This window comes from Macrobrachium rosenbergii, chromosome 44 (assembly GCF_040412425.1).
Source record: "Macrobrachium rosenbergii isolate ZJJX-2024 chromosome 44, ASM4041242v1, whole genome shotgun sequence".
Classification (NCBI taxonomy): Eukaryota; Metazoa; Arthropoda; class Malacostraca; order Decapoda; family Palaemonidae; genus Macrobrachium; species Macrobrachium rosenbergii.
In genome coordinates this window covers 6,648,004-6,675,503 of record NC_089784.1, presented here as the reverse complement: position 1 = coordinate 6,675,503, position 27,500 = coordinate 6,648,004, and the positions used below count along the sequence as shown (strand labels likewise).

General features: G+C 34.3%; 1 long non-coding RNA gene across 1 annotated transcript in view; it reads right to left on the bottom strand.

Moving 5' to 3' along the window:
* LOC136829295 (uncharacterized) overlaps positions 1 to 27,500 on the bottom strand; it is a 107,914-nt gene that overhangs the window by 38,335 nt on the left and 42,079 nt on the right. Inside the window, exon 2 of the long non-coding RNA XR_010850347.1 lies at positions 12,713 to 12,775. This is a non-coding gene — a long non-coding RNA (uncharacterized lncRNA). The remainder of the gene's footprint in view (positions 1 to 12,712; positions 12,776 to 27,500) is intronic.

Sequence of the window (27,500 nt, the reverse complement as noted above, 5' to 3'; positions counted from 1 at the left end):
CAAGGAAATAAGTCAACACTCGTCTGCTATATTTGGGTTTCTTCAGCAAGCGTAGCTGATGTGGTTGGCAGGAGAGGAATCTGAAGTGCCTGGAAATTCATAGGATATATCTGATTTTGGGGATTATTCGGTATCAAGTAAATATCCCCTTTTTCATAACTAACCTCATTTCAGTCACGTCACAGTGTATTTAATTTCCGGCTTCATATTTCTGAATACAGAACAATATTTCGTTCTAATTCAACTACAATGCGTCTTTGTGTACTGGTAACTTACTATCAAAACATTCTTTGCCGCTTTCTAAGCCTTTTCATTTCCTTCATATAATGGCAGCTGCGAATTGAAGCGTACATTGTTACATTGTTTAAATGCGGAAAAGAGGCAATATGTTTCCAACGATCGTAAGTCTCCTATTCCAATTCCTTTCTGAACACATGGTGGACAGCCATAAATGAATTAAATTTTCCGACTTAATGATGTGATTGAACGAATTGCTTGTAACTATTATCATCAGCTATAATTACTCTGGGATAATTGTACTTATTAGCTATTGTCTTTCCATCCTAACATCATGGTTCTTGAATGCTAATTGCGTCCTCTTCCGGGTTTCCCTTTACTTCATAAGTTTACTACTTTACTCATGGCAACAATTAATTTCAACTTATCATCATTTTAATAATTTAATCGTACATTTTGCTTTCTCTTAAATACGTTATCTGATAATAAGAACCACTCATCTTTACGTTCTAAGACACTCTTCACTTTCAGCATGGAAATACTGGTGTTTAACTCTTGCAATTACCACTGGCTCTATAACGGTTAGAGAACTTTTGCCAGCAAGATGGAGGAATGGAAGTGGGAATGGCTGGCTGTAAAGTAAGACTAAGAAGTGGATGCAGCCAGGGGCAGGAAAAGAAACTGCAACAGACTTAAGTAATACCTATATTGCACGGCGACAAACTTTTCGAAACAAATATCCCATCCGCGCGAGGGCTAACGCTTGCACGCGCGCGCGCACACACACACACACACACACACACACACACACACACACACACACACACTGCCGCGCGCAGACCCGTAATGTTTTCAAAACTTTCGTAAAAGACATATTGCACTCGCCTCTCGCCTGTCGAACAACTGGCCTTCGCTAAGGATTTGACATATTGAAGCAGAAAATGATTCTTTTGTAACATACATTGGCAGATCTCAGGAGTGGGATAAAATAGGACTGGCCTTGCAGATGCCAAGGAAAGATTTGGAGAAAAATGTCCAGACGACACACGCACTGCAACGGAGGAAGATGAGGCCACGTGGCTCGAAAAAGATCTTTTTCAATTTTTTTTTTTTTTAAAGAAAATACACCAGTGAGGAAAATGATATGTGAATGTGCTCACTGAAAGAAACATAAAATTTCTTTTACGGTCCCTTTTCATAAAAGCAACAACCTTTCTGAGATGTTCTATTAGCTGCAGTCCCTTTTCATAAAGGCAACTACCTTTCTGAGATGTTCTACTGGAAACGTTCCTTCTATCGTTGTATTATTTTCTTGTTAGGTTTCAAAACCTTCACCGCTAAGTGTAACTCACATTTTAATCATCCGTTAATGAAAGCTTGCAAAAGAGGTCTTCATCAGACAAGGAAAAAGGAAAAATTCTAGTTTTTCTTTCTTTTCATCTTTTCAAGGTTTATGATGAGGTTCTTTAATATCACTCATTTATTCTCACAGTCTCTTCCTATGACTCTCATTACCTCAAAGTTTAATTACCCCTGACGCTCAAATACCAATTCAATTCAATGAAACAAAAATCAACTAGAAGGGGGTAGGATCATTCTAATTATGGGAATCACCAATAATAAATCAGTTAATATTTTGACCTAAATGGTGTCAAAGACTGCGCTTTTAAAGCCTATTATTTGGATACAATTACGCCAGACCCCATTTAATGAAACTGATTCAACAGAACTTTGTTTTCGTATTAATGAAAAGGAAAGTTTTATAAATTCATAGTCGAGTTAAAATTGAGTTAATACGGATATTTCTAAAAGTCTCAACAAAAGCCATTTATGTGTATTATTTATTTATTTTTTTTTTTTTTTGCGTTTTCTCATTATCTTTGGTCTCTTTCCGAATAGTTCAAGTGCGACGCCGTTTACTTTTACCTTCACATTCATTGGATTAGTATTTTTTGTATCATCATATCGCTCCATCTTCCATTTACTTCAACAGAAAGACAGTCTACATCATCAGACTGCTGGAATTGTACATCAGATCTTCGATAAATACATAATAAGGAAAGCGTGGCAAAGGAACTATTTTTAAGGGAGAGATACATTTGTTCCTTGACACAGATGTTAATTTATCCGTTCTGGACCGAATGAAGCAATCTATAAATGAAAGTATTAAATCTTACAGCATGGCAATCTGGTAATGCATGTTGCAATACATCCACGATAAGCTCAATTCACAAATGGAAGCTTACTCACCCACCGGGAATTCAGATCTGAAAGTACGTTTGCAGATCAGGAACACTTAATTTAATTGGATTTCTTCGCGTTTCTTTACGACAGAAAAGCTGAAAATGTGGAATATGCTGGTCACATTAAAAAACCTACGTAAATGTAACGACAATCTGATATGAATACTTAACATCCCAATTACATACCAAAGATTCAAGAGCTCATTATGACTAAGACTTTACGGATCCAAGTCGATCTAAATACTTCTAAAAGTTGTACCATATGTAAATTAGTGCAATACGCTTACACCTGATTATTCTTTTTTCTGCATGTGAGAGGCTCTCGGGAAGTTGCTAATGGTCTTGGAATGTGCCATAATGTAAAACAAATGGAAATTAGTTCAAGCTGAGGATCTTTTCAAGGATAATACATATTCATTATTGGCTTAGGTTTGCTGAATCTACTGAATATGCGAAATTAACGCTAGACTCTGTTGGCCCATCATAATTTAGGTGGAGAGAGAGCGAAAGGGAAAATGTCTTATGTTAAACACTTCACATAAAACGAAACATTCAAAGACTACAAACGAGTTGAACAATACAAATAAGTATATATCTGGAAAGATATAAAAAAAACAAACATTTTGGTACAAGGTAAATACTTCTGCTGAAACGCATCAAGTGACAGATATTAGGAAACCAGCAATTCCGGGTGTGGGTTTGAATCCTACCCTGGGCATTAGAATTTGTGTATTTGGTTCATCATATATGCCCCGCCGTGAGAAAGATCACGTGACAAATTGCATTGCAAGGCAATAAATAAATCAGTATCTAACGCTTTCGGGTATCTCACTTTATACTCTAGCTCTTGTTTATATATACACGTTCACACACACACACATATATATATATATATTTTTTTTTTGTACGTGATTCATTCATCACACATTACCACAGGTGAAAAACAAAATTATCAAGTATCGGTGTAGGTCCTGACAAGTTTCTTGACAAACTTTATTTGAATAAAAACTATATATATATATATATATATATATATATGCACAGAACAATATATATATATATATATATATATATATATATATATATATATATATATATATATATATATATAGATAGATAGATAGATAGATAGATAGATAGGTAGATGGATAGACAGATATATATAACATAGATATAACAGAGTACAAATTAGATACACGAAAGCATTAGATACTGATGTATATATATATATTACAAACATTTATACGTATATATATAAATATATGTGTATGCTTATTTAGCAATAAAGTTTACACCGGAGAAGAATTACAGCTGCTTCTCATGTTCTCTCGTTGGTGTGCCTGTGTATGCGGGTATTTTCTATACCGTCACAAGGATCAGGTGACTAATGTACTGCATGAAAACAGCAAAACGCATTAGCGCTTAGCCCTTTCGTGCATTAGGAATATAGCCATAAAGTTTGAGGAAGGCTTTGGTGCACGATCCATAATTCCCAATCAACAGTAAATAATCGCACTATTTTTATGAAAATGTAAAGAGCTGGTCAGATTTTTATGAAGAATTCAAAACATAACACCTATTGCTATTTAAATGAACGTTTAGTCCGTATTTGCGAGAACTTAAATCGAATAATTTTTTGGTATTCTCTACGATATACGATTTCGTATTACTGACATGAGGAATATATGGAAGTGACAATTATTCAGAGATGTTTTGGCTGCTTTCCTAACACTACATGGCTTGAGATGAATCCAGCTGTTAACGAGAATATACAAATCAAATGTATGTTATTGCGATTTGCACATCACCGGCTTCTATGTACACCGATTTCACTTTTGGCACGGAAAATTGTACGTGTTCACTTACACATACAGAAATGTACGTGAATAATTTGCATGGACATGGAACAATTTATTAAGAAATTCTCGTGACCAATTTCTCTCTGACTCGCTAATGTTATTATCCGAATCCTTTGTGGGGTCAATTGGTTCATAAGGCTTCCGAGACCTTTTGGTTAATGTAGTGCATGTCTGCGCAATTTCATGCATTCATTTATTAGGTACAGAAGGAAGAAATTCGGTCGGTTAACCATAACTGCTGACTGCGCATTCGATGACATGCGAACAATTTTAACTTTTATATGTTGGTTGAATGCATTCAAAGTCGAAATAACGTTGCCGAATTAAATTTGTCGTAATAGTATGCAACAGATAAATGGTTTCACTTATACAGTTAAAAACTCGTCGTTGGATGTTTTAAGGATCAAAATATGCTTCCAAACAATATTTTCTGCGCCAATTAGTAAGTGATGAAAAAACTCACTCGCATATAGGTCACAGTGACCAGTAAATTAAGGGATATTAATAGATTAGTGAAAGCCAATTAAAGGTAACGACCCTTTTGCTGGAACCTGCGCATTAATCTGCCAAATCCCATTACGGGAAACCAATATAAGCTGAAGGGGAAATGACGCTAATGCTTTTAAACTTTCTCTGTCTGGCTGTCAGTCTCCTTTATTATCTATGGTTGGCTCGTAGATTTTAATTTTTAGTCTTATTTTGAAGAGACTTGCAGATCAAATGAAATCCGTGTTATTATTATTATGTTACGTAACGTAAATAAAATTACATTTACTCACTCCCCGTCACTGTATCAGGCCACGTTACTCGCGGCTTTTTCTCATTCCTTATTTTTCGACGAATTTTGGTTCTCATCACTCGATGGACGATGTAAGCTTTGTTAGTTTTCAAAAATTATATTTGGTATAAACACATCTAAAATCACATTTTTCCCCTTCATTTCGAACAGTTATTGCATGGTAAATTTCCTTTCGGTATCTTTGATATACGTTTTATAGTAATAGTTGTTAATACATGTTTGATATTATTTAAAATACCAATAATGCAGTTTTTTATCACTATGCCAAGCAGCAGATTGTGTTTGCGTTGGAATATTCGAAATTTGAAAGTAAGGCTTCTGCATTGCTTTCACAACCTCTTTTGACGAGGTAACGTCCCCAAGGATGCAGGTCATATATGGCCTTGAAGTAGTCATGTCGAGGCATATGAGAGTTCGCGCGCGTGCTCTCTCGCGATACAAACAGCTACAGGTGGGCTATGACATTTGTGAGTTTACATTTTTGGAAAAAAAAATCCGATACAAGCAACCTTTTACCGTCCTTTATTTTTTTTAAATTCCTCATGACATGCGGGAGCTTTAAGCTAAAGGATGATTCCTCGAGTATTAATTTTTTTCCATTCCATTTTTATAAGCAATTTATTGATAACGGAGAGAAAAAATAGGGACATTTTAAGGCTGGCATCATTTGGTATTTCTTTCAACTTTAATGTTCTTAATGTCATATGGTAATCTTTTCAATTTTTTTTACTAGTAGTTGATAATATTCGTTACCGTATCCCAAAGAAATTTCTCTCTCTCTCTCTCTCTCTCTCTCTCTCTCTCTCTCTCAGAGAGCGCTGCTATCGTGGTGGTCAGTTCCCCCGAAAAAAAAATACGAAGGTTAGAACCTCAATTGCTTCCCACACATTCGTGATGGAAGTAAAGATAAATAAAAGGAATTACAGACAAACACCTGACCACATGAGGTCTTTACTGTGTCTTTTCCTGAAACATCCTTCTTGTAGCCTTCCTTATGGGCATGAATATGAAACCCAGCTACTTTCCTTATAATCTCTCCAGAAAAGAAATATCGTTATTAAGATTTCTTTACGAGCAAAGATGGGATTCCGTTTCCTTTCAGGGTGGCTCGAGTCAGTTTGGCTTCCCCCTCCGGGAAAAACAGGCTTTTTCCGAAGCAGTGAAAAAAAAAGGATGGTGGTGAAAACTTACGGGACAGCTTTCTCTTTTTAAAGAGGAAGAAGAGGAAGAAGAAATGAATGAAAATAAGATAAAAATAAAGAAAAACACATGGCAAAGACGATGCTGGTGAGCAAATACTTTCTTTTTATGATTGGCATGAAGACACATTGCTTTTCATCATTGTCTTTAGCTTGACTCTGTACTTCGGTATAAAAAAAAATAACATTGTCTTTAGCTTGACTCTACTTCCGTACAGGAAAAATACCATTTTCTTTAGATTGACTCCCTACTTTGGTATAGAAAAATACCATTGTGTTTAGCTTGACTCCCTACTTCGGTATAAAAAAAAAAAATAACATTGTCTTTAGCTTGACTCTCTGCTTTGGTATAAAAAAAATAATGTTCTCATGTCGTGCTGATATAAAAAAAAGAGCAGGTTTATTGGCAAAAATAGTCGTCTCCACTAGAAAATTCTTTGCAATACTGTAACACAGATATTTGAAATAAATACGGATGGTTGTGTAACTAAGCTTCGCATATTTTCCCACTCAATATTTCTTGAAAGAACACCAAAGGTAATGGACAGCGACAGTTACGGCGAACATATTCCTTCGTACCATATAATGCAGAAAATTCAGTCAAGAGACGACCGCTTTTGCAATTGAATACCGGTGGATAAGTTGTTCTGAAAAAGCAAGCTAATATTTAAGTAGCTCCGAAGTAAAAAAAAAATAAAAAATAAAAAAAAGGCAACTCTAGATACTTTTACATAACTATATAAATCATTAAGGACTCGTAAATTTGGACTTTATGTGTCTGAAAATGTGGGGGGGAAATGACTCGCCAAACTTCAGGGGAAAAATCGCCCCCTTTTTTTGCAGGGGGAAGTCGAAGCGTTGAATATTAACCAACGCGAAATGGTTATAAAAGTAAAATATTTTCAAATTCTGAATGGCCCAACGTTAGATGACCAAGAGAAGAATTATATACATAGTCTTTGATTACTCCTTTCATTTACGGAATTCTCTATTTTAGCAGTTTATCTATTTCTCCCTGTTCGTGTCTTTTTGTTTTATCATTACATTGAATTTGGTGTTGCTTGTTCGTGAGAGACAAGCATTTTGTTCAGTACTGCATCATCTGTTGTTAACAGAAACGAATTTTTACCATAATGCAAATACAAATTATGCAAAGTGTTGTCCGTTAACAAGAGTTTCTTTTTTTCTTGGAAAGGCAAGAGATGAACAACATTCAATTCATATTAACAAAAAAGTACCACTTTCTCTTAAGTCGACTGTTAAAGGAAACTTTTTAAAAGATTACAAAAAACTGTTGCACTGAACTTTTTCATTACAGTGGAATTGGCAAAGAATGTGTTTATGAGGATGTCGGAATATCAGCTTGCACGATTTTCAACTACTGATCATTTACTTTTTACCAGACTAAGCCTTCGCCGAGTTGGGATTTGCACTGTGGAAAATTAACAACTTGATAATCCTCTAAGGAAAACTGTATAACCATTTTCCATTTGAATATTTTCCCACCTCACATATATGAGTTTTTTTACATAAGTGAAATAGCTATCAATGTGTGCCGTCGTAGGTTATACGGACATGTGAAGGATACCTCTTATACATTAACAACAGTATCATTAATTATTTCAGTTTCATAATTTGGATTCCAGTGACGACATTACTCTAATACGTTTCTGTTCTGTTAGCAGTCCACTTGTCTTCCATATGTAAAATATGCTGAGGACTCGAGATGTAAAATTATCTGTAAATGCTGCAGGCTTGAGGCCGTTGACTAACAAAGCTTAAAAAGTTAAGCTAACTGCATGATACCAGAAACCCTTTGGAAATCCAGAAAGCATTCCAGAACACTCGTGTCATGGAACTTTCTTTGAAAGTCTGTGATGTTTTAAGCTTTTTTCATATGAAAGTTTTTCTTATGAATAAAGTTGAGCTTGTATGAACTTACTGGGAAGGCAGAATAAACTATGATATGCAATCAGTGAATTACAGTGGTGCTTTTACGTCACTATCTGCTGCTAGGAACGATTCTAACTGAGACTTCTTATAACAATGGTGTTTTGAAAAGTTGTTAATAGCTAGTTTCTGATATAAAAGACTTAGATCAGAAGGATTCTCATTGCCAGCCAGAAGATTGTTCCCACGATTATCAAGAAAATTTGAACTTGGAAGCTGCAGTGAAAAAAAAAATGTATTTAGTGAAATGTGATTAAGAGCTTAGGTTAGCTTTATTAGTGCAAAATATACGGCCTGCCATTAGGTATGAAATACTCGTCAACAGTAGCAAAAGAAACCGGTTAATGACAAACAGTAATGTGGAAGACTCACTTATCTTTTATTATTCAATAAATTGGGACTTATCTTCCACTCCCATATATAATATAATATATATATATATATATATATATATATATATATATATATATATATATATATATATTTATATATATATATATATATATATATATACATATATACATATACATACATATATTTTATATATACATACACATATATATATATATATATATATCTATCTATCTATCTATCTATCTATATATATATATATATATATATATATATATATATATATATATATATATATGGCTCACAGGTAAATAAAAAAATAGTCACCGACGAATTCATATACTTTGCCGAATAGTGCGTGAACTCTCAGTGTAGAAAACCATGACTGCATTAGTATTATTTACACTTTTAAAGAAGGTCTGTTGGCAGGATATCAATCCCTCCAACACATGTTGCACCATTTCCAGGATTTTAAATGCTTTAACATGGCCTGGATATAAATGAACTATTTTTTCAATATCATTTCTGCATTTATATATATATATATATATATATATATATATATATATATATATATATATATATATATATATATATATATATATATATAAACATACAAGTGTGTGTTTGTGATATGATGCCATGTTGTTCATTCTACAATGTGCAAAACCCAATGCCCAATGTGATAAAGTCTCAGCCTGGTAAAAAGTAAACTGTTCATAGTTAAAATCATATAACATCACAGGCATCCCATACATTTCGGCTGACACCGCTGCAGCCCTGGTCACTACAGCATTCAGACAGCAGATAGTTGACTTAAGTATGAAATAGATCACTTTGGCCTTCAGCTTTGGTCATAATTAACCCCAATCAATCGGATACAGAACACGAACAAATCAGGTTTAAACTGTATACCTAGCCTCTCAACTATTCCATTTTACGACCTATCGTCAAGGGTGCGCCCAGACAGATCCGCTCCGGACCCAACCAAGGTGGAAGCCCATGATGACTAGAGCAGAACGGTGTTTTGACGGTTTTTATCGCAAGGCTAACAGGTTATTAACATTCATAACCTAGCCAGAGTCACTAATCCGTACATGTGTATTCCGAATAAAATGTACATAGTGATCACACTCAGAAATCATCAAGGTTTGAGTAGTGTCGAGTGGAATGTTAGGGTTAGCAGTGTTGATTCTTTCTTGATGAGTACATAAACTTCACAGAACTCCACTAGATAACAGTAAAAAGATATATGTATATATATATATATATATATATATATATATATATATATAAATATATATATATATATATATATATATATATATATATATATATATATATATATATATATATATATATATATATATATATATATATATATATATATATATATACATATATATATATACATAATCATACACACAAACTGAAATTCATCAAGCAGTAATTGTAGATAATTTGGAAATGACGATTGTAAATTACAAACGTACAAAGGTCACCAGTACGTCAAATGAAACATTCGTAATTAGTATTTAAGGGTTGCTTAATAAATGAAAAGGACTTTATCGAAGATAATTTCATAAGTGACATTAATTTGGCATTATTTGATGACGAACCAAGGCAAATAAAATTAATGAAAATCTATGAAAGTATTCATATTCTCTCTCTCTCTCTCTGTCTCTGTCTCTGTCTCTCTCTCTCTCTCTATTATGTATATACACTTAAAATAAGACAAATGCATACATATTCATTATTATTATTATTATTATTCAGAAGATGATCCCTATTCATCTGAACAAGCCCAAAGGGCACTGACTTCAAATTCAAGCTTCTAAAGAATATGGTGTTCATTAGAAATAAGTAACAGAAGGTAATGGGAAACAGAAAGAAGAGATTATTTACTAAAAAAAAAAAAAATATAAAAAAAATTAATAAATAGATAAGAATGTGAGTAAATTATTAGAATACATGGAGAATTGTATTAGGGTAATAATGCATTGAACCTTCGCTTGAACTTTTCAGGTTCCAATCACACGGCATCCTAAGGGAGACTGTTCCACAGTCCAACGGTGTGAGGAATAAAGGACCTATGGAAGTGAGAAGTTCGACAGCGAGGCATATTTATTGTATATTGGTGCTGCTAGTCAGCAAATCTGGTTGCTCTCGGAACGGAAAAATGAAGTTACAATCAGTCTGCAGCATGATTTGTTTTCCCATCAAAAGTCTGATTTTTCAAGGACCAAAACAAACGATTAATTAAACTTGGGGTCACTGAACCAATTTATTTTACTGGAAGTTTTGCAGTTTGGCTGCCTTGGCTTGTCTTGGATAACCCATCAGCATGGTTAACCAAATATTCAATGACTTAGATTTTACACCTATTTTTTCACTAATCTAAAGATGCGATGCTGCATATGTCACAACTGTAAAGGTTTATCAATATCTTTATTTGGAAGATCAAGAACTTATTGATATTATGGTAGACCTGATAATACTAAAATATCTATGATAGTTCGCATATATGTATGTATGTATGTATGTATGTATGTATGTATGTATATATATATATACATATATATATATATATATGTATACTTATATGTATATATACATATATGTATATATATACATATATGTATATATGTTTGTTTGCGTGTGCGTGCGTGCGTGCGCGTGTGTTTGTGTGTGTGTGTGTGTATCGTCTTAATTTAATTTACTGTTTATCTGTAGTGTTCTTTTTCAGTGTTTTGCACTCAATTCTCTCTCGCCTGCAAAAAATACGCACACTATCTCGACCTGTAAGCACCACGTAATTACATGGATGTTAAAAATAGCCATATGATGATGTGTCAGAAACTGGATCTGAGTCCCTACCATCCAGATTAGCATGGTTAGCGATCAAAGACCGAGTCGTTAGCCTCAACAAACATTTGCGTTTCTCAGAATTTCGGTTGGCTGACCTAAGACTGACTGCGAGTTTAGCTTTCCTTACTGTTTTCTTTTATCCTCTATTCGGTGGACTTTTTAAGACATTTTGTGCAATCTACGGTATCATAAAGATTTTCCTGTTTCTATAACATCTTTAAAAGTAATCTATATCATTCAGGCCTAGGCATACCTTCCATAGTTCTATAGAATCCTCATAAATGATCAACTCTACTTTCAAGGAACATGTTGCATTTCTTCCTTGGAATCAGAAAGCTTATGCATTTTTTGTAGCCACAGACCTATTATAGTAAACCTCCACAATTTACATTTTCTTTAGATTTCAATATTCAGCTGTAACTGGCAACCATGGAATGCAGAAACAGAAGCTAAATTATACAAAATGGTTTCGCTCTCATACCTATCGTATTTTTTATGGTTTGTTTTGTTCTGGAATTGTTACGCAAGCAGATTCCAGCCTATCAAAGACGGTTTCGGATACTGTATATCTATTCTTTCTTCATGTTTTTTAAATTTACACACTGATAGCTGATAGTTTTCGGTTATGCCGACGAATTCTATTAAGTACAAGTAAGGTAAGGCTATAGTATGTTCGGTTTTCGGACATCGGGACAAACATTCCTAGTTTCGAAATTCAGCACATTTGTCAAGAAAGAAGACTCCCCATGTCGTATGATTTTCTTGGGCACAAGACAAGGCGAGACGCTAAAATTTTTATTTTTACTGGATTGCATTACCTCATATATATATATATATATATATATATATATATATATATATATATATATATATATATATATATATATATATATATATATATATATATATATATATTATATATATACATATATATATATATATATTATATATATACCCACATAAAAACAAACACACTCAGACACAGACACACATATATGTATATGTATGTATGTATGTGTATATACATACATATATATATGCATACCTACATACATACTATATATATATATATATATATATATATATATATATATATATATATATATATATATATATATATATATATATATATATATACACATATATATATACACATTTCAATGTTTTGTATTTGAATCTGGACTTTAATAAAAGTGGTACACTTACCTTAAAATAAAACATTCTGAAGATAGTTGACAGATGATTCCAGAGTTCAAATGATGACATGGCCTGCAAAAAAACAACAAAGAGTTTATCAGTGCCTCTGTGCTCTATAAGACTTCATTAAAGTGTTACCATAGCATTCAACCTTAAACTCCTTTATGTTAGTTTTGGAAATACATTCGAATCTAAATGTGTACAAAAATTACTGCTGTTTAGATGTAAGTCCATCTAAGGAATGATATTAATTGTTTTTAATTTTTAAATTGTGGCAATCAGTGAATTACCTGAACTGTTACGTACATTTTGTGATAGAAGATTGACTATTATTATTATTATTATTATTATTATTATTATTATTATTATTATTATTATGAACAGTAGTATAAGTCGCGCTAGTGGTAACATCCATCAGGAACATTCCAAAAAATGTGAAATGAGATAGACACGTACCCAACAATAGCAAACAGGGAAAGAGAATTATAGTATATCGTCAATAGATTTCGCCTAAAAACTCCCAAGCCGAAACCACGTGTATTTCAAATAAATAGAGATTCCCGAGAGGAAATCGCCTGCAGTTTAAAGAGTATTTGCTATTAGAGGGAAGCGAGGGGTCGTTTACTGGCATTTTACGACGGTATTCTTTACTCCGCCTTTAATTAATTGCTTTGGATACAGAGGTAGATTGAGGATGGGTCGATAATACAATTTCGAGTCTCTCTCTCTCTCTCTCTCTCTCTCTCTCTCTCTCTCTCTCTCTCTCTCTCTCTCTCTCTCTCTCTCTCTCTCGTTTTATCAGTTTAGACTTGATCAAGTGATTAGGTCCTGGCTTTGGGACTTCGATTATTTTTCTATTTTTCCAGCTTATCAAATTAACTTCAGTCAGATAATTTGATGCTGCCTTTGAGTCTTTGATGGATGTTTCTTTTTCATATCATTAAATTGATCTTAATCTAATTATATGGTGGTCAGGTTTGGGTCTTCGATTTTTCCTCTCTGTCTCTGTTTTACTTTATCACATTAGCACATTACTGTTAATCGGAAGATTTAAATTCTTGTTCTGGGTTCCACTGGGCGAGGAGTCAAAGGTAAGGTCAGAATATTCAAAGGGCTTATAATTAAGGTTCATATCTCAGTCTCATTTTTCACCAGATATAATCACTTACAATTTGTGGGGACGATTTTGTTTCTTCTGTTACCTGGACAGAGGACCGAAATCCTTGTTGTGTCCAACATTTTTTCATTGTCCGCCAGCGGGATACGATAAAATATCTAACAGTTTATCGACCTACGTTACCAAAAAGAATTTCATATTTTAAAATTTCACGTTTTATTAGAGAAATATTGTAGGGAAAACGATTTATCTTTTTAATATTTAGGGGGTTTCTGCTGACCTATTTGAATGAAGTAATATATTGTAACACTTATTTTTGTATAGAATCATATATTTAACTATAAAAGGGATACATTATTTACATTACCATATAAGCGAAATACTGGTATATTATCGATTGGTTGATCTGTTTAAATATCCGGAATTTTGTAATTCATCTATAATTCTCAAAATGAAATAAAAATGAATATTTTAACATCAACAATACACATAACGCGTATCACGTGCTTTTTGCATATTAGCCACAGTAGTATGTAAAGTGAAATCCTATCCAGAGGTGCATATTCAATAATATGAACACATATATATATATAAATATAAATATAAATACAATATATATATATATATATATATATATATATATATATATATATATATATATATATATATATATATATATATATATATATGTACATACATATATGTATATATATAAATATATATATATATGGATATATATATCATATATATACATATGCTGTATATATATATATAATATATATATATATATATATATATTTATATATTATATTTTAAAATGATAATTTTTATTTAATTTTGCGTATTATTATATGCATCTTAATTTCAACTCGCATGCTGCTGTGGCGATATGTAAAAAAGCAAAACTCCAAGTTAAATATTTTAAAATGATAATTTTTATTTCATTTTGAGAAAAATTATTGTAAAACACAAATATTTTTAAGAAAATATTATATATATATATATATATATATATATATATATATATATATATATATATATATATATATATATATATATATATAAACCTGCAGGTCTGTCTATGTATATACTCCTCTGCATTTAAGTGTCCTCCATAGGTGTAGAGGCTCCTGGTGTTATTTGCTGAATCAGAGTAAACTGTGTGTAAGTAGTGAGGTAAATAGCTCCATGATCTTGCTCCATAGCGATGATATCAGAGACTTGCACAGTCATAACGTCTTGCCGTTTGATACGAATATCCAAAATATCCAACAATAACGTCGCATAATATCGTTTTGTGGACGATTTTAGGCTCCAACTGGAAGACCAGTAGCAGCGAATGTGGCAGAACAGTCAGAAGCAAGAGGTTCGCAATCAAACAACAGAAACGATTTTGTATCACTGCTCAGATTTCATTCCAGCAGTACCTAAAATACCGTGACGATGCATTCGTGGGAGGTGGATTTGTAAAGGACGTGTAAATGGATGAAAGGCCTCAAAAAGGCCGCTACCACTAGACGACATGATGGTGTATTAATCTTGTTCATAATGGGTTGTGTGAAGACCTTTACGGTATATCCTGGGTTCGTGACCTCGAATTGATATTCACGTTAATGAACCTCCCGATAAGCACAGCCTCATTTCTCTGGCTCTTACAACGACAAGCGCTCCTAAAAGCAAAACGTGACGGGTCCTAATGCATATTGCGATCGGTTGTACACAAGAGAAAAAAATATTTAGAGAAACACATCTTACCAACTGTCCTTGCTTAATTCGTTGCTGGAAATTTGTATTCATCACACTTTTTCCTATCTATGTTTTTATTAATAAAAAAGCAGTTTCGTCAGTTAAGCCCGGAATCGTGGTTCACTTAAAATCAAAGGGATTATTCTTTTTCAATGATGAAATAATTCCCTTGATGCCATTAATGTGGGACCTTTTTTTTTTTTTTTGCAGATTTTATATGAATTCCCAATACTGTCATTTGGGGCACGAACGAGAATTTGGTTCGTTTCGTAAACAACTTTTGCAATGACACAGTGCATGCACTCAAGGGTAAGAGGCTGGCAATGCGAGAGGATTAATTCTGCATCGACACGCTTTGAGGAAGTGACCTTTTAGGTCACGGAAAAATAGATTATATGCAAATCCATTTTTTTTTCGTATTTACCAAGTATTTACGTCTACGGTTTATTCATAATGATATATTGTTGGCTATATCTAATATCTACGAAGCTCATTTCTAAAATTCGTTTCGTAGGTGGCAGTCAGTAGGTGTTGTTCTTTGCCTAACGTTCCACAAAATGCTAACAAAATGATGTTTCGTTATGAAAATAAGTCACTGCTGAGCAAACTGGACATAATTCTTCCAGCAGTGACTTCTTTTCACGTTAGAAATGAGATAATTAAAATTCCTGGCGGATGTAAAGCAGGTAGAGAGTTGCGGTGAAGTTGTATGTAAGACTCAGGTCAAGTATAGACTAAAAATGATTGGAGAACTGATTGGTCCTTGACATTCATTTCACCAATGTCTGTGTAAAAGTATCAACATTAACCCACTTGAAAATAAACTTGTTCTTGTAAGAACTTCCTTACTAGTGCACTACCACTACTAATAATTATAATTTCCCCTTTTTCTAAGAAGAACTCCATGATCCTCTGGACAATGTTATAATTATTCTCACTTGCTGTGAGGAGAGAGAGAGAGAGAGAGAGAGAGAGAGAGAGAGAGAGAGAGAGAGAGAGAGAGAGAGAGAGAGAGAGAGAGAGTGCTGAAGATAAGTAGGATAAAATTGTCCATTTTGTAATCTAGAATAAAAGCAATTTTCAGTTATCTAATTTCTTCTCTAACGCCGCTTTCATGGTTGCAGATAAAAGGATAGGACATTTATGATTAATCACATGAATTCAACGTTGATATTATGTTGGATTTCGGCATACACTGAATCGACAAAATAGCCTTCCTTTTGTGGATTAATTTCCAAAATAAACTTCATGGCATTGATGTTCGTGGCTGGAAAAATATTTAGCTCATTTTCATGTGGCAATAGAATATGAACTGGATATCACGTACGTAAATAATTAATTTTTGTCTGAATATATATCTTTCTCTGTAATTGATGACTGAAAATATTCATCATATACCTATTGCTATAGATGATTACATACATTCAAGATCCATGTATGTTACCTTGTATTTTTCATTGTACTACAAATGATTGACGCTGACATTCCAACCCTACCCATATTAAGAAGATTACGACATAATACGTGTATTTTGCTCTGGAATGTGGAAATAGTTACCTTCTTAGTGAACTACATATTCTGCTTTGCACACGGACAAGGAGCTTTAAAACATAATCGTAATCTGTTTGATTTTTTAGCAGTGGCAGAGAAGAAGAATTTTTGAATTTCGTGACTTAGCTTCTAGGTCAGTTTGTAAAATGCAACGATTTTGTGGTACAGGCCACAAGAATTAAATGAAAGATCAAGGCATTATGTATGACAGGAATGCGCTTGGTGCTCTCACTTATTTCATTTCTGTGACCTCTTCTGCATCTGGCCAGGAAAGACTATACAGCCAACTAAGAGGGGAAAGAACCACTTGAATCCAAGCCCAGTAAGAGACACTGGGAAAACATATGGAGCAATACGGTATCACACAACAAACATGCAATATGGCTCCAGGAAGTCAAAGTAGAAGTAGGGAAAATAAAACAAAGATTTGCCGAAATCACTAAACACACAGTCAGACACCAACTAAAGAAAATGCCCAACTGGATAGCCCCATGGATACTGGCAGAACAACTCCAGCATTGTACCACAAATCACCAGGCACCAGAAAGGCTGCAGATGGAAGTGTAAGGGCACAAAAGACCAGCTTCTGATGGACAAAATGGTAATGAAGAATAGTAAAAGGAGAACCAACCTAAGCATGGCATGGACTGACTAGAATGCCTGAAAATATATGGGGCAGAGGAAAACACCATCAGCTTCCTAAAAAATACAATGCGCTATAGTACTTACAAGCTCTGGAGTACGACTAGCAGAGGTTAACATTAGGAGAAGGATCTTTCAAGGTGACTCACTGTCCCCACTACTCTTCATAGTAGCCATGATTCCCATGACAAAAACACTGTAAAAGGTGGATGATGGGTACCACTTCAAAAAAGGAGGCAACAGAATTAACCATCTGATGTTCATGGACGACATCAAGCTGTATGGTAAGAGCATCAAGGAAACAGATACTCTAATCCAGACTGTAATGATTGTATCTGGGGACATCAGGATGGAGTTTGGAATAGAAAAATGCACATTGGTCAACATACAAAAGGCAAAGTGACAAGGACTGAAGGGATAAAGCTACCAGACGGGGATAGCATCAAACACATAGATGAGACAGGATACAAATACCTGAGAATAATAGGAGAGGATATAAAACACTAAGAGATGAAGGACACAATTAGGAAAGAATATATGCAGAGACTTAGGCGATACTCAAGTCAAAACTCAACGCTGGAAACGTGAGGAAAGCCATAAACACATGGGCAGTACCAGTAATCAGATACAGCGCAGGAGTAGTGGAGTGGACGAAGGCTGAACCCGCAGCATAGACCAGAAAACTAAGGAACACATGACAATATACAAAGCACTGCACCCAAGGGCAAATACAGACAGGCTATACATAACACGAAAGGATGGAGGGAGATATCTACTAAGCATAGAGGACTGCATCAACATTGAGAGCAGAGCACTGGGCTATATCTGAAAACCAGCGAAGACGAGTGGCTAACGAGTGCGTGGGAAGAAGGACTGATAAAAGTAGAAGAAGACCCAGAAATATGCAGACAGGAGAATAAAAACAGAACATATGGTTGTTTGTGTGTGGATATGTGTGTGTGTGTATATGTGTCTCCAAAATCTTAAAAGAAGCAAAGAGAGTTCTCAAAATGTCTTCTAGAGAAATGTTGATTAATGTTGGCATAAAAGTAAAGCCTTCTATGCTGAGAAAAAGGCAATGCAAAAGAAGGCAATTTTGTTCTACCTTCCATGACTAACGAATTCCAGCGAACAGTTTCAATATTACTCAAAGCAAACATGTCTCGAACATTGCACTAGCAAAAAAAAAATTACTTATATTAATAAATGATACTATGTTTTCAGGTCCTCCCATAAGATAAAGGAGGGTACACATTAGCAAACTACGTGAATTTTAAATGTTTATTTTATATATACATATATATATCTACATACACACAATAAATAATGTATATATATGTGTGTGTGTATGTATGTATGTATAACTGAATCACGAAAATATGGAACGTGATGAATATAAAGTGAAACGAAGAGGTGGTGCTAGGCCTTTCGACTTGCTGTCCTTTACTTGGCAGTATGTCGAAAGGCCTAGCACCACTCCGTCGTTTCACTTTCCTTCGTGGCATTGCCTTTATATATGTATGTATATATATATATATATATATATATATATATATATATATATATATATATATATATATATATATACATACATACATACATACGTAAAGCACAAGAAGCGAGTAGTTGCTTAGAACCCGATCAAACGTCAGGAGTGGGAGGACTTACGGGTCGAAGTCAGTTGTTACTTTATTACAGTGTACCGACGCATTTGGAACACAAACGTCCCGTTAGAAAGGCGATATGTTAACCCTGAAAAAACATATAGCCTTTGAAATGTGACAGTTGTTGTCCAGAAACGTTGGCGGAATGTAATGAAATACATAGGACTTCGACTCGTCTGTCGTTCTGCCACTTCTCATATATATAAATTTATACATATATATATATATATATATATATATATATATATATATATATATATATATATATATATATATATATATATATATATATATATATTGTAATAGCCACAGTGGCCTCTTAGCTCCAAGAATTTTTCGCGCTTTTGGATACTGTTTGTCACTAACTCAAACCGGGATCAACCCAGGTGTTTCAATTGAAAGGGAAGGCGCTGCCAACTGAACCACACAGATCATGAAAGTTGGAACCTGTGTGTTTAAGGTGGCAGCACTCTTACCTCTTAGTTGAAAGACTTGGGTTCGATCCCTATATGAGTCAGAAATGTATTTCTGTTCCAAGTATGATTGTGCATTGATTACTTCTATTTGTGTGTATATATATATATATATGATATATATATATATATATATATATATATATATATATATATATATATATATATATATATATATATATATATATATATATATATAACTGTACTGGGAGACTGAATACAAAAGGAGATAAAGTTGTCTTAGCGAGTGTACATGGTCCTGGAATGGAAACGGATGGGGGTAATGAAAAAATGTTTCCTGTAAAGTCAGAATCTATGGCATGCAGGTGCGGGAAATATTAAAAGGGTTTTCGTGGCGGGTGATTTAAGCGTACAGGTTGGCGACACAGAAAGAGGTGGCATTGTCGTTAGGTTTAGAATTTCTGGAGTCAATAAAACATGGAGAGTCAGGATGAAAGGTGCTCGGGAAGGGATTTGATTGTTGGAATGATACAGTTTCTAAAAAGTTTTCAATTTCCAAAAATGAGATTAGAAAAAGGTCAGATAATCACAATATAAAATAAGAAAACTTTGTCTCTGAACACTTTTTTGAGGAGAATATGTGATATAAATGATTATCTAAAATAATTTTTAAGTCGTTTGTTTACATCCAGCAAGGGTATTATTACAGTTTCGGTCAAATTGGATATCTAATTTTTTTGTATCAAATGATTCAACGAAATTATCAGATTCCGCAAATTGGAAATGAAATTTGCCGATGAATATTGGCCTTGTTGTTAAATTAAATTTATAATGTCAGTTTTAGCTGATGCGTTTTGTTTTTGTCAATGTATTGTGGGTAAAAATGCCTAATCGTCTTTTGAAGTTATGAATTTTGACGAAAAACAAATGGATTGGTTGCTTTGTTTCAAGAATACAATTAACTGCGATTTTAAACACAAAAGATTTAGTTGACTGCCACGGATTCCGATTCGTGCACGTCTGCAGTGGGTGTTCTCTGTCTTACTTTGAGGCTATGGTCGTTTCCATGGACAGCAAGAAGGTTGTGAATACCTTTCTTCGTGAACATTTAGGAATCTATTGAACATTAAGTGAAGTGGGAGCAGTTTGAGCAAATGACGTTAGGGGTAAATTTCGTTGGTGAAGCTTGCCAAAAACGAGCTTGCAACAATCATTTAAAATGTTAAGGTAGAAGAAAAGGTTATTTGCTGCTAAATCTAATCATTTGGGAGAAATAAAGGTCAGATTCGTTAGTACACTATTTAAAGAAAAAATTTTATAGAAATGTGAATTTGACCGAAAGGGTAAATTTAGAACTTACTGGAGGGATGATAATGAGGTTTAAACAATGTTTTGTAATGTTTCTCAGAAAAACTAGTTCCCCATCGAATGATTTTCGATTTTTGACTTATAAGACAATACCTATCAACCCCCTCCATAGCTAATATGGAAATTGTTGTTTCCTCATTGGAAAGTGGTCTAAAAAACTTTAAATATGAAAAATATTACATTTTACTTTTAATTTTGGTACTTTATGCAAACTGGACATTCACCAAAAGTTTATTTCTAAAAATATTAGAAAAAGGGAAATGACGAAGAAAACTTTGCTAGAATATGTGTTGGTAAATATTAAAATAGGTAAGGTGTTTGTCACTACATTTTTTGCAGCAAAAGTTAAAAAAAGTTATCAAACGAAGTTAGAAATGAAAGGGAAGAAATACGGCTCTAAATTAAATTTGTAATGTTTATGAGTTTGATAAGATGTTATTAGGAATATATTTTTAACAAGAAGGTAAAGAAGGAATATGAACATTTTTATTGAGCAAATGATGGCTGAAGGAAAAATTAATCATTTAAGGTAGAAGGAAAGGTTATTTGCTGCTATATAGGAGTGGGAGAAAAAGGTAGACACATAGAAAATATAGAAGGGAGAGGGTGAGCTAGAACCCAGGGATGATAAGCTGATAAACAATTATTTGTAAAAATAAATAGGAAAGCTATCACTTTAGTAGGGATTGACGTTAAATTCCAAAGTTGGCAAGCAAAACAAAACCACAACTGGAAAAAAACTAACTCGGTTTGTCACTCATTTGTCTAAGTTTAATTTGCGAAAAGTTTTTCGTGTTTTTTTTTGCCATCCTTTAATATATTTTTAACTAAATACACCATCTTTTTATCCATATGATGGCTGCGGAGGTATTAATGAAACGTGGTAAATAAACACTTGCGCATAATGAATTTTCTACGTCTTGACAGAGCAAGCAAAACTGATAGCTGAAGTTTGCTCGTTGTGGAAAAAAAAAAATAATCGGTTCGAAGGAAGATTATGCTAAAGCTGAAGAAGTGGTCAGGAAACTGAACAGCCATTCACATGAATCTTCTGCTGCACAATTAGGTGTTTAAGAATGTATGGTGGGCATTTCTTATATATTAGCCATAAGAGAAATAAAACGCAAAAAGAGTAACGCAATGGCGAGCGCAACCACCAATCCTTGAATTCATCATGAGTCACTTCCTATCCGGCCGGGGAGGTGTTCTTGAAACTAACTGGTACACTAAAACTAGGCAGACAAGTAAATATGTACATAAACTTGAAAGACTAATTAATCAGTTGGAGGAATAAACTTCTCACGAATCACTGTAAACTAAAATGTCCACCTGTAACATTTTTTGTTTGCTCCCCAAAAGTTCAGCACTAAACAAGTTAGCGCCCAAAGGGCCGTGCCAAATCACCGTGACCAAACGACCAGTCGTCCAGTTTTCTCTGGATGAGAGAGAGGGAATGAAGGAATGCGTGAGGTGAATTACAAGCCATAATATTACTTAATACACAAAGTTATGTATTTGTGTTTGATTAGGGAATGGGACAGATGACCGAACACTGAAAGTTTGACAGCAACGGAAAAAGAAGATATACGTGGCAAAAAAGGAACCAGGAAAAATCTGTGAAAAATCTATCTTTAGGCAATGTGGAGAATATAGGGGATGTATGGTACACATGATATATTGTTGATAGTGACTGAAGGTTATTAAGATGGAAGCAGAGAGCATTTTTATATGAGAGCAGTTTGTTACAGAGGTGAGTCTGAGATAACGCTGGTTCTCTCCACGGCTCTTTGACATTTCATGGGATGGCGTAAGAAACTAGAAGCTGGTGTCAAGTTGCAGGATCAAATAGAAGATGATAGTGAATGAGGTGTGGGATGTTTGGGAATATGGGATGTTTGAAGATGGGAAGAAAAATGAAAAAAAAAAAACCAATGAAAGCTATTCTAAGCGTCTGCGAAAAATGAAATATTGAGGTAAATATGAGCAAAAATATAAGCGTAAATGAAAACCGAGAAGCATGAGCAATAAATGTTACTATCTGTGGTTGAATAATGGCGCAGTTGAATATAATATAAGTAATTGGGGATGAGAAAATGAGTCGACCACAAAGTAGATAAAGCTAGGAAAGTGGGTAGAAACATTAGCTAGGTAAAATTACCGATCACCAGATGTTTAATCACTTGGTTACTAGACTGAAGCCTAGCATCAATAGACGATTTACTTGCAATCATTGTACTACGTATCTTAAGATAACTGCTGCCGCCTACGCCTTTATCCTTGGGTTTAAAAGAAAGATTTTTAATTCTGCTAGGATGAAAGGTCTTCTTGAAAGGCTTTTAAGATCTGTGGGAATAATGCTATTAATATCATATACTTCACGAAGTCATAAAACAGTGTTCGAGCGTTCGAGATTGTGGTGGCAAGTTCCCAGAAATGGCAATAGTGGTTTGAATTACCTGAGGATAATTTCCTGCCTGGAAATGTTCCATAACTTGTATTCACACTGGAGACTTCCCTTTTGATCTGTAGTGGTCCTGTGAAGATTTTCAAAACGCTAACGATCACATTCTGCTGAAGTGTTTATGCGTATATGTACGTAAGGGACTTTACTATTACAACCTTCCACAAAAAGGCCGCATGCGCCTGCATGCTTGGTACAGAATTTCATAAGGCAACACATTCCATTTCAAAGGCAAATGGCTAATGTTCATTTAGCGTATACTCCAGGTTCATAATTCTCGCCAAGAGGCTCGGATTTAATTAAGTAATCTATTTGGAACTAATTAGTTACCGGGGCCGTTCAAGTGAGCATCTCCCTGTCAAAAGATATTAATGAACGTTATGGAAACCAGCGATCTGGTATATTATGTTAAACACGCCCGCATAACACACTCACATATGTACACACACACACACACACACACACATATATATATATATATATATATATATATATATATATATATATATATATATATATATATATATATATATATATATTAGTCTTATTCTAGGGGTGGGAGGAGGGTTGTCGAAAAAGCGTTACCCTTTTAATTTTTAATAACTATTCAAGAGGTAGACTGCTAACTCCTAGTCGTTTTCCATCCTAGCAACGAATACCGTAGTCATTTAACTATCAGGTACGGTACGTAATTCACTACTTAGACCTAAAGGCCAGGTAACATCTCTAAATTGTAAGGGCTCGTTGTGAGAACGAAACCAGTCTTTCTTCCCGGTTTGCAAGTGTCGTAATTACTGGATGATCTCGAAGTGAGTTTGTTTTTGCACATAATCAAGTGTGTCTTCGTTAATAACCGATTCGATTATTAGTCAGAGTCCGCATACGTGTTTATTCAAACACAATTGTTTATATAGGTGTAAAAGATTGCAATTTACAGTCAGTATGATACATATAAACACCCTCGCTCATCTCTCTCCCTTCCCCCACTCTCTCTCTCTCTCTCTCTCTCTCTCTCTCTCTCTCTCCGTTTGCATCTCTGTCAAGTTTTCTTTCTTGTCTTTACTAATGTGCCCTTCTTTCGCATTAAAAAAATATATGCAGGCGTCTTGTTTTATCAGATACTCCATTTCCTTTGCCACAACACCTTTAAAATAACCTTCTCCTCGGCACAAGTCTCTTAAAAATCATCGTTTTCGGATATTCTTGACCTTGCCTGATTCATATTGCGTCACTCATTACTTCCTGCGCTACATTCTCACTGACACTTACGATTATTGTGATTTCTGTATTGGATTATCGACCGCTAATGGTAAAAAATTGTTGTTTTCTTTTAAGAACAATTTCTGGAAATGAGATAGAATTGCTCATATTTACAGAAACAAACAAAACTCACCATGATTAATAGTTGCATGAGTTGTCTCTTTAAAGTGTCTTTCTGGCAGGCTCAGGTTTTGCAGCTCAGCAGTATAAAAAAAAAGATTGTTTAATATTAAATCGAGTGAGTGAGTGAAGAACACGTTTTGCGGCCATTCAAGTGTAATCCTCTCATACATCTCTCTGCGAGATGATTAATTAATCTTGACTTTTAATCGCTGGTCAAACGGTAGGATCTCTTTCGGCTAAATGAATTTAGATGGCTCACGTGGCTTTACATGCCTAATACCGGCTCATCGTAATTTGTAAAATAGGAACTGATTCATCTATCCCAGTGCCACTCTTGTTTTTATATGGGAGTTAGATACACCGCTTTAATATTAATAGTATGCCAAATCAAAAAGTCCTTCAAAAGAAGGCATCGTGCTTACCCCATACAAAAATGGGAATAAAAGCACGTTAAAAAAGAAGAAGAAGTTCTTTTCGAATGATATAAATGCAGTCCTTGAACTTCCACTGACTTTGTCTGAATGTTGAGGCATAAATCTGTCGTTTGTTTTTTGACCAGTTACGCTCAGAATGCATACGTAAACACCTATATGCATTTTTCCGCCTTGGGTTCAGCTGTGTGGTTTCATTATCATTCTATTATTATTATTCTATTTTTAGTATTATTTTGAAACAAGTATGTAACTTTTTCATGCTGCACATTTATTATTGTAAGTTTGAACTACAGTAGTGATAGCAACTGCTGTCCAATATAAAACACAGATTCACACCGTAGCTGTTGAAACAACGAACACAATACTTGTGTATAACCCGAAGACGTGAATAACAACTTTGCTACCCTTGATCAACATTAATGGATTATTTTGTTTGTGCTGACGTCATAGGCATTGAATCTCTAACTCATTTCATGAAAATATAACATAATCTTTGAAGAAGATTGGCATTTAGACTTTTAAACCATGGGAATATAAAACAAATACTTTAATTTTTGATTACTGGAAATCTGACGTATCGTGAAATATTTTGACAACTGAAAGAAATTTCCCTCATTTTGTTCTTAATCTGAGTGCGAATAATGAGAGTTCATTTTCGGACAAAATAATCTTTTGGTGATTTTAAAAAGAGAATATGCAAGTTCTTAGAATATTCCACTGAAAGGAAAAGAAAAATGATATACACAATGTAGGCGGTTTATAGAGAGGGGAAGGACATGTTATTATGAAAGGACAAAAACATTCCTTTCAATGATCTTAAAAACCTGTCTATTAATATCCACTCCCTCTTCCCAACTCCACAAAAGGAAGATTAGGAGCAACAGATGTCTCGCAACGCCGTCCATTAACAGAGCAATTAAGTTATTTTGCGTCGGTCATTATTGTATTCAGAAGAAAAAGAAGATGGAAAAATCTATTAATTGCATTTCACTATCTCATCCTGGATTCACTAAACCTCTGGCATTAACAGAGAAAACTCTTGAGTGTGGGTCATGTTGTACTTGAATCTGCTTCCATTCACTGTCATTACCGGTCCCAATGCTAGACTAAAACGGGATGTGCCTTACATCTTTTTAGTATGAAGGTTACTTAGAAATCCTTTATTCTGAACCAATTTGCTCCTTCTCTCGCTGCCCTTTGGTTCTACTTCATATAAACTTTAAAGGAAACGAGTTCAGTTGTTTTTCCCTTTGATTTCATCTATTTTCTCAGTACCCAAGTTTTAGGTCTATGAAGTGCGTCTGATCTCACCATCTTTCACGATTTTCGGATTTTGCCCCATCGAATATTTGAACGTCACTTTTTCTTCTTCCTCCCCTTCCATTTCTGACGCCTGTTTGCTTACTGAAATCCTCTCGGCGCAGTCTTGGCCTCGTACAGAATAAAAGGGTTCCCCTCACGTCTGGGGTTCTAATTGAACTACATCGGATGGGAGCAGAGTAAGGCTGTACACTATTGCCATTTCTGTAAAATGGCTTAAATAATATATAAGCTCCAGATTGCCCTTGATATCTAAAAACTCGTGAAGTTATGGTTAACTAATGGACAGAAAAGGAAAGGCTAATCCACGCAGTTTCTGTGATAATCATTCATATTGCAGATTGTGAATACACTATCAACGACTTTTGACGAATCTCTACCGGTACCATAACCTATTCTGCCACCACAGATTTTCATGAGGTCAGTTTAGATACCAAAGACCACATGCACAGTTCTCGTTATTTAAAAAAAAAAAAAAAAATCCCTCGATCTTCACAAGAGCTCTCCTCAACAAATAGCAAGGGACTGATTGTTAGAAGAGTAACACGAGACTTGGTATAAATGGATACAAGTTTTTTTGTATCCAAAGCTGCGACAGTTAAGGTTTTCGAAAATCCCGTTATTAGCAGATACACTCAAATCAAAAACCGTTATTGCTGTGCATGATGTTAAGTCAC